This window comes from Pleurodeles waltl, chromosome 3_1, assembly GCF_031143425.1.
Source record: "Pleurodeles waltl isolate 20211129_DDA chromosome 3_1, aPleWal1.hap1.20221129, whole genome shotgun sequence".
Lineage (NCBI taxonomy): Eukaryota > Metazoa > Chordata > Amphibia > Caudata > Salamandridae > Pleurodeles > Pleurodeles waltl.
This window is the reverse complement of record NC_090440.1, coordinates 94198563-94211038: the sequence shown is the minus strand read 5'-3', so window position 1 is coordinate 94211038 and position 12476 is coordinate 94198563. Positions and strand designations below refer to the sequence as shown.

The window sequence follows — 12476 nt, the reverse complement described above, 5'->3', positions numbered from 1 at the left end:
CTGCCAGGAAAAGAGTGGTACATCCTGTTATAACCTCACAGCTGGACAACGGGAACTCTGTCTATCTGAGACATCAGGACCACCTTTTAGACCGGCTGCAAATTGTCCAGAACTGCTCCAGTCTCACCCCATCTATCTACCCTTCACGGACTTGCATTGGAAAAAATGCTGTGAATTTAGATCACTACGCTTCATTGTTCGGACCATTCGTAGTTCCGGCCCTGTAAATCTTATGAAGAAGTTTATTCGCTTTCTTTCTTGATGTCTTCTCCATATATCTTTCCTGCTAGTTTTGAAAGTTCCCCTTATTAAAATAGCTTGGAAGAGTGGCTGTGCTTTCTCTTACGCTAGCGCCTCGACTCTGGAATTGCCTAACATTTCAACTAAAAAGCGTCACTGAGTTCCACATTTTCAGGCAAAATTCTGCCTGAGCTGCTTGTCAAGGGCACCTGACATCTCCGGCATTCTGATCTCTTCTGGCATGGTGCCCATTTCTCCAGACCTGTTTCAGTTCCATGACGTTTCCTGGACATCCATGGTCATCACTGAAGGACCTTAAGATGGTGTTGCAGTCTCGATCTAATTTGTAAACCTAGAAAGAACTCAAATTGTAGGCAGACAGTTTTGTTTAATACTGCTTTAATTCTCATGGAGAACATCTCTCTCTAAAAAAAAACACAGCATTTAAGGGCAACCAAATGCTTAGCAACTTTGAGCCTTCCTAGGAGAAATGTAGCACAGATTTTCTCTACCTGCCATGGGTGTATATACAACCTCTACCTATGCAGTGCTTCATGATGGCAAACATATAGAGTTGTTTCTGCTGATGTGGGATTTTAGAAACATCTTGTTTCCACTTATTTATCTGACCCCGGTTGAGGGACTGATCCGATCACCACCAGTTGGAAAATGCTGAGTCATTCAACTATAGCACCTTACCTAATTTTCATTCAATTAGACCTCTAACTCTCTCAAGTGGTCACACTTGTGATGTTGCAGAAATATTCAAAATGCACAGAATGAACAAGTTGTCTGCCAACAATAACTCTGGCATTGTTCTTTTCAGTTCGTCTTTGTTTCCTCTTTGTATGTCTGCTCTAGGAACTCAGTTATTGTCTCAACAATGTGACAGTCTGAGTTGTTCAGCTTGTACAATGAATTTACCCCACACTTGCATAATCTTTTTGCATCCTAAAGACCATCTGCTCATGGCACGGAGCTCCTCCAAGCACAGTTATATTTATTCTCCTTATTCTGAGGCCTACGGACTACAAAATCGTATAGATGCTTTGTTAATCAATTATCAAATGCCTTTGTTTTAGCAAGATTTTCAGCTTCAACACCCTTAATACAATAATTTTCATTGTACCCCAACTAATGCTCATTGACATTGTTTTTTGAGGATTCTTCATCGTGGGTCCTTCATAAACTTCGTTCTAAGAGTATTCTTCGTCCCAACTTAGATCCCGCTGTTACTGCTTAGTAAACCTACCAAGCACACCTTTGCATACAAAACAATTTGTAAACAGTACTTTCTGGTTCAGGACGCGATGCCCTCACCTCATGGTCCATTCTCGTGAGTCTGGGCATGGTCTTCAATAGTCATGGGTCATGCATTGCAGAGCTATGTTGCAGAAATAACATTCTTCCCTTATCATGTTTATTCCAACTTTTTATTCATTAACTACAGTGTGGGTGATCTACTGTAAGCTTAAGGTTGGTAAACAGTGGATGCATTGTGGGTAACTTTTATATTGTCCTAATGCTCTCTCTGAAATCCTCTGCGGTTTAGTTCAACTGCATCTGTGAATAATGATTGTTGGATTGGTTGTTGTGATGGTGCAAGTAGCTTTGAGTAGTATTGTAATAGCACTAGGTTGGGGACATATTTCAAAATATCAGCAAGCTGTAGATATTGCCTTGATATTAATGAGAGTGCACGTTGTTAAATATTGTGGAGCTCTGGCCGAGTCTTGTTCATAGATCAGAATTAGCAGAAGAAAACTCTTTTAGGTGGCTTACTTTGCCCATGCTAGGGGATCTGCATTATGGACTGTTCTTTATGTTCAAGGAAAGATTGTCCTTAAAATGTTGTCTGTAAATATGTTGTTATTGCTAAACATAAGCAGCTTTTGATTTTGGATGGCAAATGATTAGATACTTTGTGCAACCTCGATTTGCTCAAAAGTCTATCCTGCGGCCCAAACTGTCAATTGCATGGCCATCAACTTCATTCAATCCTAGACCCTCACTGGATCAGATTATATATCTCTTTCCCCTCCATTGAAGTCTTGACGTATCTGTTTACCGAATGCCATAGTGCATTTCTGTGTTCATTCTGTGCCATGTAACCCGCCCAGGCACCCCATTGAAAGTTTCAAGTCACTATATTCCAAGTTAAGGTGCAATGACAAGTCTACTTTCTGCCTTTACCAACTTTGATCCCCAATATCCTACCACTGGAGCAGTAGAAAAGCCAGCCTGTGCTGGTCGACCACTTGTCAAAAACCTTCTGCATTTTACTTGACTTGAGAAAAAAGTGACCCTACGTCTCAGCCAGTCTCCTCAGTTTTAGGTGCAGCTGCTCTCTTCCGATAGCGATAAGAAATGCAAGACAAGGAGACGGAATCCTGCCGGACTGCGAGTCTCACAAAGCAAAGGGAGGAATAACGTTCTGCCCATTAGACTTTCCATCATTCCTATCATCTAGAAAGGAATTGAAATCCCATTTCCTGAAGAAGCCATTCACCGTCATTGATAAAAAGTCTTCTGTATCTCTCCGCCCACCTTAGCTGAAACTGAAGATGCTGCTCTTTCCCTGTCCCCTCTATACTTGATGTATTCACACTCAAATCGTCTACTCACCACCCTCACTATACATGGCTGTGTTGCTCCCAAGATAGGTTTACAGTTGATCAATCCATATAAGGAGCATTATCCAGACAGATGGTAAGAAAGCCCTACCTTTAACTGTTCCTTTCCTAACCAGCCAGCGTGGCCACCTTGCATGTGAAACAGAACCTCAGTGTCAGCCATTGTACCTGACAGGGACTTTATGGTCCAAAGCAACTACGCAGTAGAAACACTCAAACAGTTGCGCTCAAGGAAGAGCACAGTAGGAATGGCTGTACTGTGGGTTGTATGACGGAACAACGCAGGTAAAAACATCGCATATTTTACCCCGCATTTGTTTGGCACGCATATCCTTTTACCTCTCATGCCATTACCATGAATTATTAGTCTTAGTAAGGTAAGTATTAGTAAGGTAAGTTTAAATATATATATGCTTATATATATTTTATTTTTATCTTTTTGAGGGGAGACCCTCCTGAGTCCCCATACTTACTTAAATGCATTGTACAGGTATGTGTGGTAAAAACGTGTGTGGTAATAAATGCGTGGTAAAGGCACTGCAATGTAAAAATCACATTGTAAAGACTGTTAACCCTACTGTGGACCGAATGGCTCCAGGTGAAGCTATGTAGTATTACCGGAGGAGTACTGAAGTACTCGTAGACATTGTCACTTTAAAGCTCCTTAACACATTTGTTCCATTTTGTTAATTTCTTCATTGGTAATGATATAATGTACATCTGTGTTTTCAGATAACCCTGGGAATGCTTTCTTATTTTTTGGGAACCAGGGCTGTTTAGTTATTCATTTTTACATCCTCTATGTCTCCTGTCCTCCTTTTAAAATTGCTGCTCAGTATTGATTGTTTGTTATTAGATCTATTCATTCCTATGCCCAATAGATATTCTCTGTTTCATCCCGCTGGAAGTTGTAGCACAAAAACTCCATTAAAAAATAATTTCTGGAGTGTAAAGATGGGAAATTGATATTTTTGTCACTAAAAATTGACCTCCTCAACTTCTAATGATAGCTTCCACTCTCCCTCTTTATGATCTAGTAAATGCTGCAGTATTAAAATCATAGCCATGAAAAGCTGTGGCAATAAACACTTGAAATAGATTGCCCCTGATCACGATGAGGTGGCTGATTAAGGAACAGAGTGTTCGGTGGCATGCTGCAGATACACATGCTGTGCATAGTCCGCCGTCTGGTGTTGGGTCGGAGTGTTACAAGTTGTTTTTATTTGAAGAAGTCTTTTCGAGTCACGAGACCGAGGGACTCCTCCCACTTCGGTTCCATTGCGCATGGGCGTCGACTCCATCTTAGATTGTTTTTTTTCCGCCATCGGGTTCGGACGTGTTCCTTTTCGCTCCGTGTTTCGGGTTGGAAAGTTAGTCAGAATCAACGGAAAATTTGTCGGTATTGTTTCGTTCGGTATCGGGATAGTTAGGGCAAATCAACACCGAGCCTTAAAGAGCTCCGGTAACCCATCGGGGTATTTTCGATCCGCCGTCGGGGCCTGGTCGGCCCGACCGCGTGCAACATCGAGACTGATGGAACGGACCCCGTTCCGATTCTGTCCTAAATGCCACAGTAAATATCCTTATACAGACCAACATTTGGTCTGTAACTTGTGCCTGTCCCCCGAGCACAAGGAAGAGTCGTGTGAGGCCTGTCGCGCGTTTCGGTCGAGAAAAACGCTCAGGGACCGAAGAGCCAGGAGGTTGCAGATGGCTTCCACGCCGACAGGACAACAAGGGTTCGAGGAGGAGGAAGAAGAAGAAACTTTCTCCATCTGCGAATCGGATTCCGAAGAATTCGACGTCGACGAGCAACCAACCGTGAGTAAGACGTCGAAAGAAAGATCACACGAAAAAACAGACAAAGCCCAGGGGACGCCACTGCCAACAGGCCATGGCATAACCCATAAAGTAGGTGACCGTCCATCGGCACCGAAAAAGGGCGAGCTGGTGCCGAAGTCGTCCGACTCGGGTCGAGACACAGGCACGCAACACTCTCGTGACCGAGAGAGTGGTGCAGAAAAGGCTTGACACCGAGATAGCGGCACCGAAGCTACTCGACACAGAGATAGCGGCACCGAAGATGGTCGGCACCGAGAGGCCAAGACACCGAAAAAGAGAAAGATCTCGTCGGAGCCGAAAACAACTAAAGACACGGTTTCGGTGCCAAAACATCCGGCAACCGAACCAAAAACCAGTTCCTACTCAGAGGAACAATCACTGTCCTCCCAACTAAAAAGACACAGATTTGAGGAGGAATTACAAACTACAGAGGTAGATCACACGCAAAAGCGGATCTTTATCCAAAGGGGTACAGGGAAAATCAGCACTCTTCCCCCAATCAGAAGGAAAAGGAAACTTGACTTCCAGCAACAAGACAAGCCACCACAAGCAAAGGTGGTAAAGAGGATAACTCCACCACCCTCTCCACCACAGTCAACTCATGTATCACCGGCACAGACTCCACTACAATCACCAGCTCATACCACCATGAGCCAGGATGATCAGGCAGCATGGGACCTCTATGATGCTCCAGTATCGGACAATAGTCCAGAGTCGTACCCAACTAAACCCTCACCACCTGAGGACAGTACAGCATATGCACAGGTGGTAGCTAGGGCAGCCAAATTTCATAATGTATCTCTACATTCGGAGCCTATTGAGGATGACTTCCTCTTTAACACCCTGTCCTCCAGCCACAGCCATTATCAAAGCCTTCCCATGCTCCCGGGAATGCTAAGGCACGCTAAACAGATTTTCAAGGAGCCTGTTAAAAGCAGAGCAATAACTCCAAGGGTGGAGAAAAAATACAAGGCACCGCCCACAGACCCTGCTTTTATTACATCACAACTGACACCAGATTCAGTAGTCGTAGGAGCAGCTCGTAAAAGAGCCAACTCGCAGACATCAGGCGACGCACCACCTCCGGACAAGGAGAGCCGCAAGTTTGATGCAGCTGGGAAAAGGGTTGCAGCACAAGCTGCAAATCAGTGGCGCATCGCCAACTCGCAAGCACTCCAAGCGCGATACGACAGGGCCCATTGGGACGAGATGCAGCATCTCATCGAGCACCTCCCCAAAGAATTCCAGAAACGAGCGAAACAAGTGGTTGAAGAGGGGCAAAATATCTCCAACAACCAAATACGTTCTTCTATGGATGCAGCAGATACAGCTGCAAGAACAATAAATACTGCTGTGACAATAAGGAGGCACGCATGGCTGTGCACATCTGGCTTCAAACCTGAGATACAACAGGCTGTGCTCAATATGCTGTTCAATGAACAGCAATTGTTTGGCCCAGAAGTGGACACTGCAATTGAAAAATTAAAGAAGGACACTGACACAGCCAAAGCCATGGGCGCACTCTATTCCCCGCAGGGCAGAGGCACATTTGGCACATTTCGCAAAACAACTTTCAGAGGAGGGTTTCGAGGTCAAGCCACAGAAGCCAGCACCTCACAAACAAGACCACCTACCTACCAGGGACAATATCAAAGGGGTGGCTTTCGAGGCAAATACAGAGGGGGCCAATTCCCAAGAAACCGGGGAAAGTTTCAGGGTCCCAAAACCCCTCAAAATAAACAGTGACTCACAGGTCACACAACCCCTTCACACAACACCAGTGGGGGGGAAGACTAAGCCAGTTCCACAAATCATGGGAGGAAATAACAACAGACACTTGGGTCTTAGCAATTATCCAACATGGTTATTGCATAGAATTTCTCCAACTCCCTCCAAACGTCCCACCGAAAACACACAATATGTCAAAACAGCATATAGACCTTCTAGGACTAGAAGTTCAAGCATTACTGCAAAAAGACGCAATAGAATTAGTACCAAAACACAAAAGAACACAGGAGTTTACTCACTGTACTTTCTAATACCGAAAAAGGACAAAAGTCTGAGACCAATATTAGATCTCAGAACACTAAACACTTAGATCAAATCAGACCACTTTCACATGGTCACGTTACAAGACGTAATACCACTACTGAAACAGCAAGACTACATGACAACGTTAGATCTAAAAGACGCGTATTTCCATATACCGATACATCCCTCGCACAGGAAATACCTAAGGTTCGTATTCAAAGGAATACATTACCAATTCAAAGTGTTGCCATTCGGAATAACAACAGCACCAAGAGTCTTTACAAAATGTCTAGCAGTAGTAGCTGCACATATCAGGAGGAGGCAAATACACGTGTTCCCGTACCTAGACGATTGGTTAATCAAAACCAACTCGCTAACAAAGTGTTCACACCACACAGATTATGTTATACAAACCCTTTACAACCTGGGTTTCTCCATCAACTATGCAAAGTCACACCTTTTGCCGTGTCAAACACAGCAATACTTAGGAGCGACAATCAACACAACAAAAGGGATAGCCACTCAAAGTCCACAAAGGATTCAAAATTTTCACAAGGTGATACAAGCTATGTATCCAACACAAAAGATACACGCAAAGATGGTATTAAAACTCCTAGGCATGATGTCCTCATGCATAGCCATTGTCCCAAACGCAAGATTGCACATGCGGCCCTTACAACAGTGCCTAGCATCACAATGGTCACATGCACAGGGTCAACTTCTAGATCTGGTGTTGATAGACCGCCAAACATACATCTCGCTTCTATGGTGGAACAGTACAAATTTAAACAAAGGGAGGCCTTTCCAAGACCCAGTGCCACAATACGTGATAACAACAGATGCTTCCATGACAGGGTGGGGAGCACACCTCAATCAACACAGCATCCAAGGACAATGGGACGTACATCAAAGAAAGTTTCATATAAATCACCTAGAATTGTTAGCAGTATTTCTAGCGTTGAAAGCATTCCAACCAATGAGAATCCACAAATACATTCTTGTCAAAACAGACAACATGACGACAATGTATTATTTAAACAAACAGGGGGGAACACACTCGACACAGTTGTGTCTCCTAACACAAAAAATATGGCATTGGGCAATTCACAACCACATTCGCCTAATAGCACAGTTTATTCCAGGGATCCAGAACCAGCTAGCAGACAATCTCTCTCTGGATCACCAACAGGTCCACGAATGGGAAATTCACCCCCAAATCCTGAACACTTACTTCCAAATTTGGGGAACACCTCAAATAGATCTATTTGCAACAAAAAAAAACGCAAAATGCCAAAACTTCGCATCCAGGTACCCACACCGGCAATCTCAAGGCAATGCTCTATGGATGAATTGGTCAGGGATATTTGCGTACGCTTTTCCCCCTCTCCCTCTCCTTCCATATCTAGTAAACAGATTGAGTCAAAACAAACTCAAACTCATACTAATAGCACTAACATGGGCAAGACAACCTTGGTATACCACACTACTAGACCTGTCAGTAGTACCTCATGTCAAACTACCCAACAGGCCAGATCTGTTAACACAACACAAACAACAGATCAGGCATCCAAACCCAGCATCGCTGAATCTAGCAATTTGGCTCCTGAAATCCTAGAATTTGGACACTTGAACCTCACACAAGAGTGTATGGAGGTCATAAAACAAGCTAGAAGACCATCCACTAGATACTGCTATGCAAGTAAATGGAAAAGATTTGTTTGTTACTGCCATAATAATCAAGTCCAACCATTGCATGCATCTCCAAAAGATGTAGTAGGATATTTACTACATTTACAAAAATCAAATCTAGCTTTCTCTTCCATCTCGCAGCAATATCTGCTTACCTGCAGATTACTCATTCAACTTCCCTATTTAGAATACCTGTCATTAAAGCGTTTATGGAGGGCCTAAAGAGAATTATACCACCAAGGACACCACCTGTTCCTTCATGGAACCTCAACATTGTCTTGACAAGGCTCATGGGTCCACCTTTCGAACCCATGCATTCTTGTGAAATGCAATACTTAACGTAGAAAGTTGCATTTCTCATTGCCATCACATCTCTAAGAAGAGTAAGTGGAATACAGGCGTTTACCATACAAGAACCATTTATTCAAATACACAAAAATAAGGTTGTTCTAAGAACAAATCCAAAATTCTTACCAAAGGTTATCTCACCGTTCCACTTAAACCAAACAGTGGAATTACCAGTGTTCTTCCCACAGCCAGATTCAATAGCTGAAAGAGCACTACATACATTAGACATCAAGAGAGCGCTAATGTACTACATTGACAGGACAAAAGAAATTAGGAAGACAAAACAACTATTTATTGCCTTCCAAAAACCTCATACAGGAAATCCAATTTCAAAACAAGGTATCGCCAGATGGATAGTAAAGTGCATTCAAACCTGTTATGTTAAAGCAAAGAGAGAGCTGCCTATTACACCAAAGGCACACTCAACTAGAAAGAAAGGTGCTACCATGGTCTTTCTAGGAAATATTCCAATGAACGAAATATGTAAGGCAGCAACATGGTCTACGCTTCATACATTTACTAAACACTACTGTGTAGATGTGTTATCTGCACAACAGGCCACAGTAGGTCAAGCCGTACTAAGAACTTTATTTCAAACTACTTCCACTCCTACAGGCTGAACCACCGCTTTTGGGGAGATAACTGCTTACTAGTCTATGCACAGCATGTGTATCTGCAGCTACACATGCCACCGAACGGAAAATGTCACTTACCCAGTGTACATCTGTTCGTGGCATTAGTCGCTGCAGATTCACATGCGCCCACCCTCCTCCCCGGGAGCCTGTAGCCGTTTAGAAGTAGATCTTGAACATTTGTACATTTGTAAATATATTACATTAAACCTTCATTTTGTACATACGTATTTATTCCATTGCATGGGCACTATTATTAGCATACACAACTCCTACCTCACCCTCTGCGGGGAAAACAATCTAAGATGGAGTCGACGCCCATGCGCAATGGAACCGAAGTGGGAGGAGTCCCTCGGTCTCGTGACTCGAAAAGACTTCTTCGAAGAAAAACAACTTGTAACACTCCGACCCAACACCAGACGGCGGAATATGCACAACATGTGAATCTGCAGCGACTAATGCCACGAACAGATGTACACTGGGTAAGTGACATTTTCCTTTCCTGGCTGCCTTTTATTAGGTTTTTGAGTTTTTTTTTTCAAATTCAACTACAGGTCTGAGCTTGTAAGTGGAGGATGTCTCCAAAGATAAGGACAGTGCATTGTCTTATCTTCCTCTCTATGTGCCCCTTCCAGTAGAAGGGATGCTGTGCCCAACTCGCCTCTAATTCTCTCTTCAGCTACACTGCCTCTTGAAAGACTTCTCTGCTGTTTCACTCAGTGCTACAAAGATTGTCTCTTTTAATGCATAGGTTCAACCCACTGCAGACAACTTCAAGCAATGTATGATAGAGATTGCTTCCTATGTAACTGCCAGCTCCCGCAAGTTAAATGGGGAGAAGACTGAGGCACTCATCTTCGGAACACTTCCCTCTATCTGGTCCTTCAGACTGGTACCCGAAGGAACTGGCACAGCCCCCAACCTCTGATACATCAGTAAATAATTGATGGTACATATTAAATGCAGTTTCTCTTTCTCTATACAAATAAAGAAAGTCACTATTATATGTTTTTTTGGCTATTGTGCTGAGTTCTACCTCTGCTCCCACTCTATCTTGGCCTTCTTGCAACTTTGCTAAATAGGCTGCAGTTAATTCAAAATATTGAAGCTGGCTTCAATACTCTTACTTGTAATTCCTTTTCGCAATCCCATTTCTGGACATCTTCAGGTGCTACATTGGCTCACACTTCAGAAACATTCTATCTTTAAGGTTCTTTGTACCTGGCATAGGGCTTTCTAAGGCAAAGAGCACCTTGTGTTATATGAATTTGTAGAGCGCAACTAATCACCTGTGAGGGTATCCAGATGCAGAGTTGGGTAGGCCTGGGGGGGAAGGTGAAGAGCCTGCCTATTTTGTCTGGAAGAGCCATGTCTTGAGGTTCCATCGGAAGTCAGTGAAGGAGAGAGAGGTTCTGAGGTGTTGTGGGAGGTCGTTCCAGGTCTTGGCTGGGAGGTATGGGAAGGAGTGTCCTTCGCTTCTGGCCTTCTTGATGTGAGAGAGGTGCGGTCTTGCATGGGACGCTGATTGAAGGTGTCTGGTGGGTTGGTAGAAGTTGAGTTAGTGATTGGGGTAGACTGGGTCGGTGTTGTGAAGACCTTTGTAGGCATAGTTGAGTAGCTTGAACTTACATCTTTCCTGGACTGGGAACAATGGACATTGATGAGATGTGGAGAGATGTGGTTATTTTGCAGGATGAGTTTGGTGGTGGTGTTCTGGCTTGTTGAACTTGGGCTGTGTTTATGAAGTAGAGGGTCTTTCCGTAGTCAAGTCTACTTGTGATAAGTGTCTGTTCATCTGGTGTTAAGTGGGATCCAATTGAAAATCTTGTGTAGCATTCGCAGGATGGGAAGGCATGAGGAGGCGTCGGTGTTGCTCTGTTTGCTTTTGGCGAGGTTGGTGTACATTATTATCCTGAGGTTCTTGGCCTGGTCTGTAGGAGTGAGTGGGGAAGCAAGTTTGAAGAGGCGTCCCAGAGGGAGTGCTTGTTGTGAAAGATAAGGACTTCAGTTTTTGTCTGTGTTGATCTGGAGATAGTTTTTCATCCAAGCAGCGATGTTGCTCATGCAGTTGGCGAACTTTGCTTTGGCAGTGCAAGTTGAGTCGGTAAGGGAGTGGGTGAGCTGTGTGTCATCGGCATAGGATTCTATGTTGATGCGAAGGGCTCTACCAATGTCCACAAGAGATATCATGAAGACCTTGAAGAGTATTAGGCTGAGCAACGATCCTCGTAGAACTCCGCAGATGAGTTTCTTGGGTTCTGAAGTGTAGAGGGAAGATTAACTCACTGAGTTCTGAAAGTGAGTAAGGAGGATATCCACTTGAGGGCCGGTACACAGATAGCCTGGTCCTAAAGCGTTCTGATAAGTGATTTGTGGAAGACTGTCTCAAAAGCTGCAGAGAGGTTGAGGAGGATGAGTGCGCCCTTTTCAAGGATGCTACTGATGTCATTGATGGACACAATAAGGGCTGTTTCTGAGCTGTGGTTGGTGCGAAAGCCATATTGAGAGCTGTCTAGTAGTTGATGTAGTTCTTGATGGTCTGTGAGTTGGGTTTTGCTGGCTTTGTACATAACTTTAGCTGGAAAAGGCAGGAGCAAGATGGATCTGTAGCTGCTGAGGTTGTTTGGGTCCACTGTTGGTTTCTTCAATAGGAAGTTGACTTATGCATTTTTCCAGCAAGACGGGAAGGTGGCAGTGTTTACGGAGGTTTTGGCGATAGTGGTAAGCACTGGGGAGATGATGGTTCTTCCAAGGTTGTATATGAAGTGGGAGCCTGAATCTGAGGGGGCTCTGCAGGGAAGGGTATTCTTCCTGCTATTAGTGTCTTCATTTGAGAGGGGCTTCCTGTTGCTTAGCTGCTGTTTGGTGATAAGGGAAGTGTCCTGCTCGGTGATCATATTGTTATGCTGTGGGTCGAATGTGTTGTAGATCTTGGCAGTCTTCTGTTCGAAGAAGTTTGAGAAGGCATCTTAGAGTGCTTGGGATGGGATGATGATGTTGGTGGCCGCGGGACTGGAGAACTCCTTGATGGTGGTGCAGAGTTCTTTGGCATTGTTGGGTC

The 12476-nt window shown here is 44.0% G+C and overlaps 1 protein-coding gene across 1 annotated transcript in view; it reads left to right on the top strand.

Annotated features, from left to right (window-relative positions):
* NADSYN1 (NAD synthetase 1) overlaps positions 1-12476 on the top strand; it is a 154966-nt gene that overhangs the window by 95674 nt on the left and 46816 nt on the right. The gene's annotated exons all lie outside the window — the stretch shown is intronic.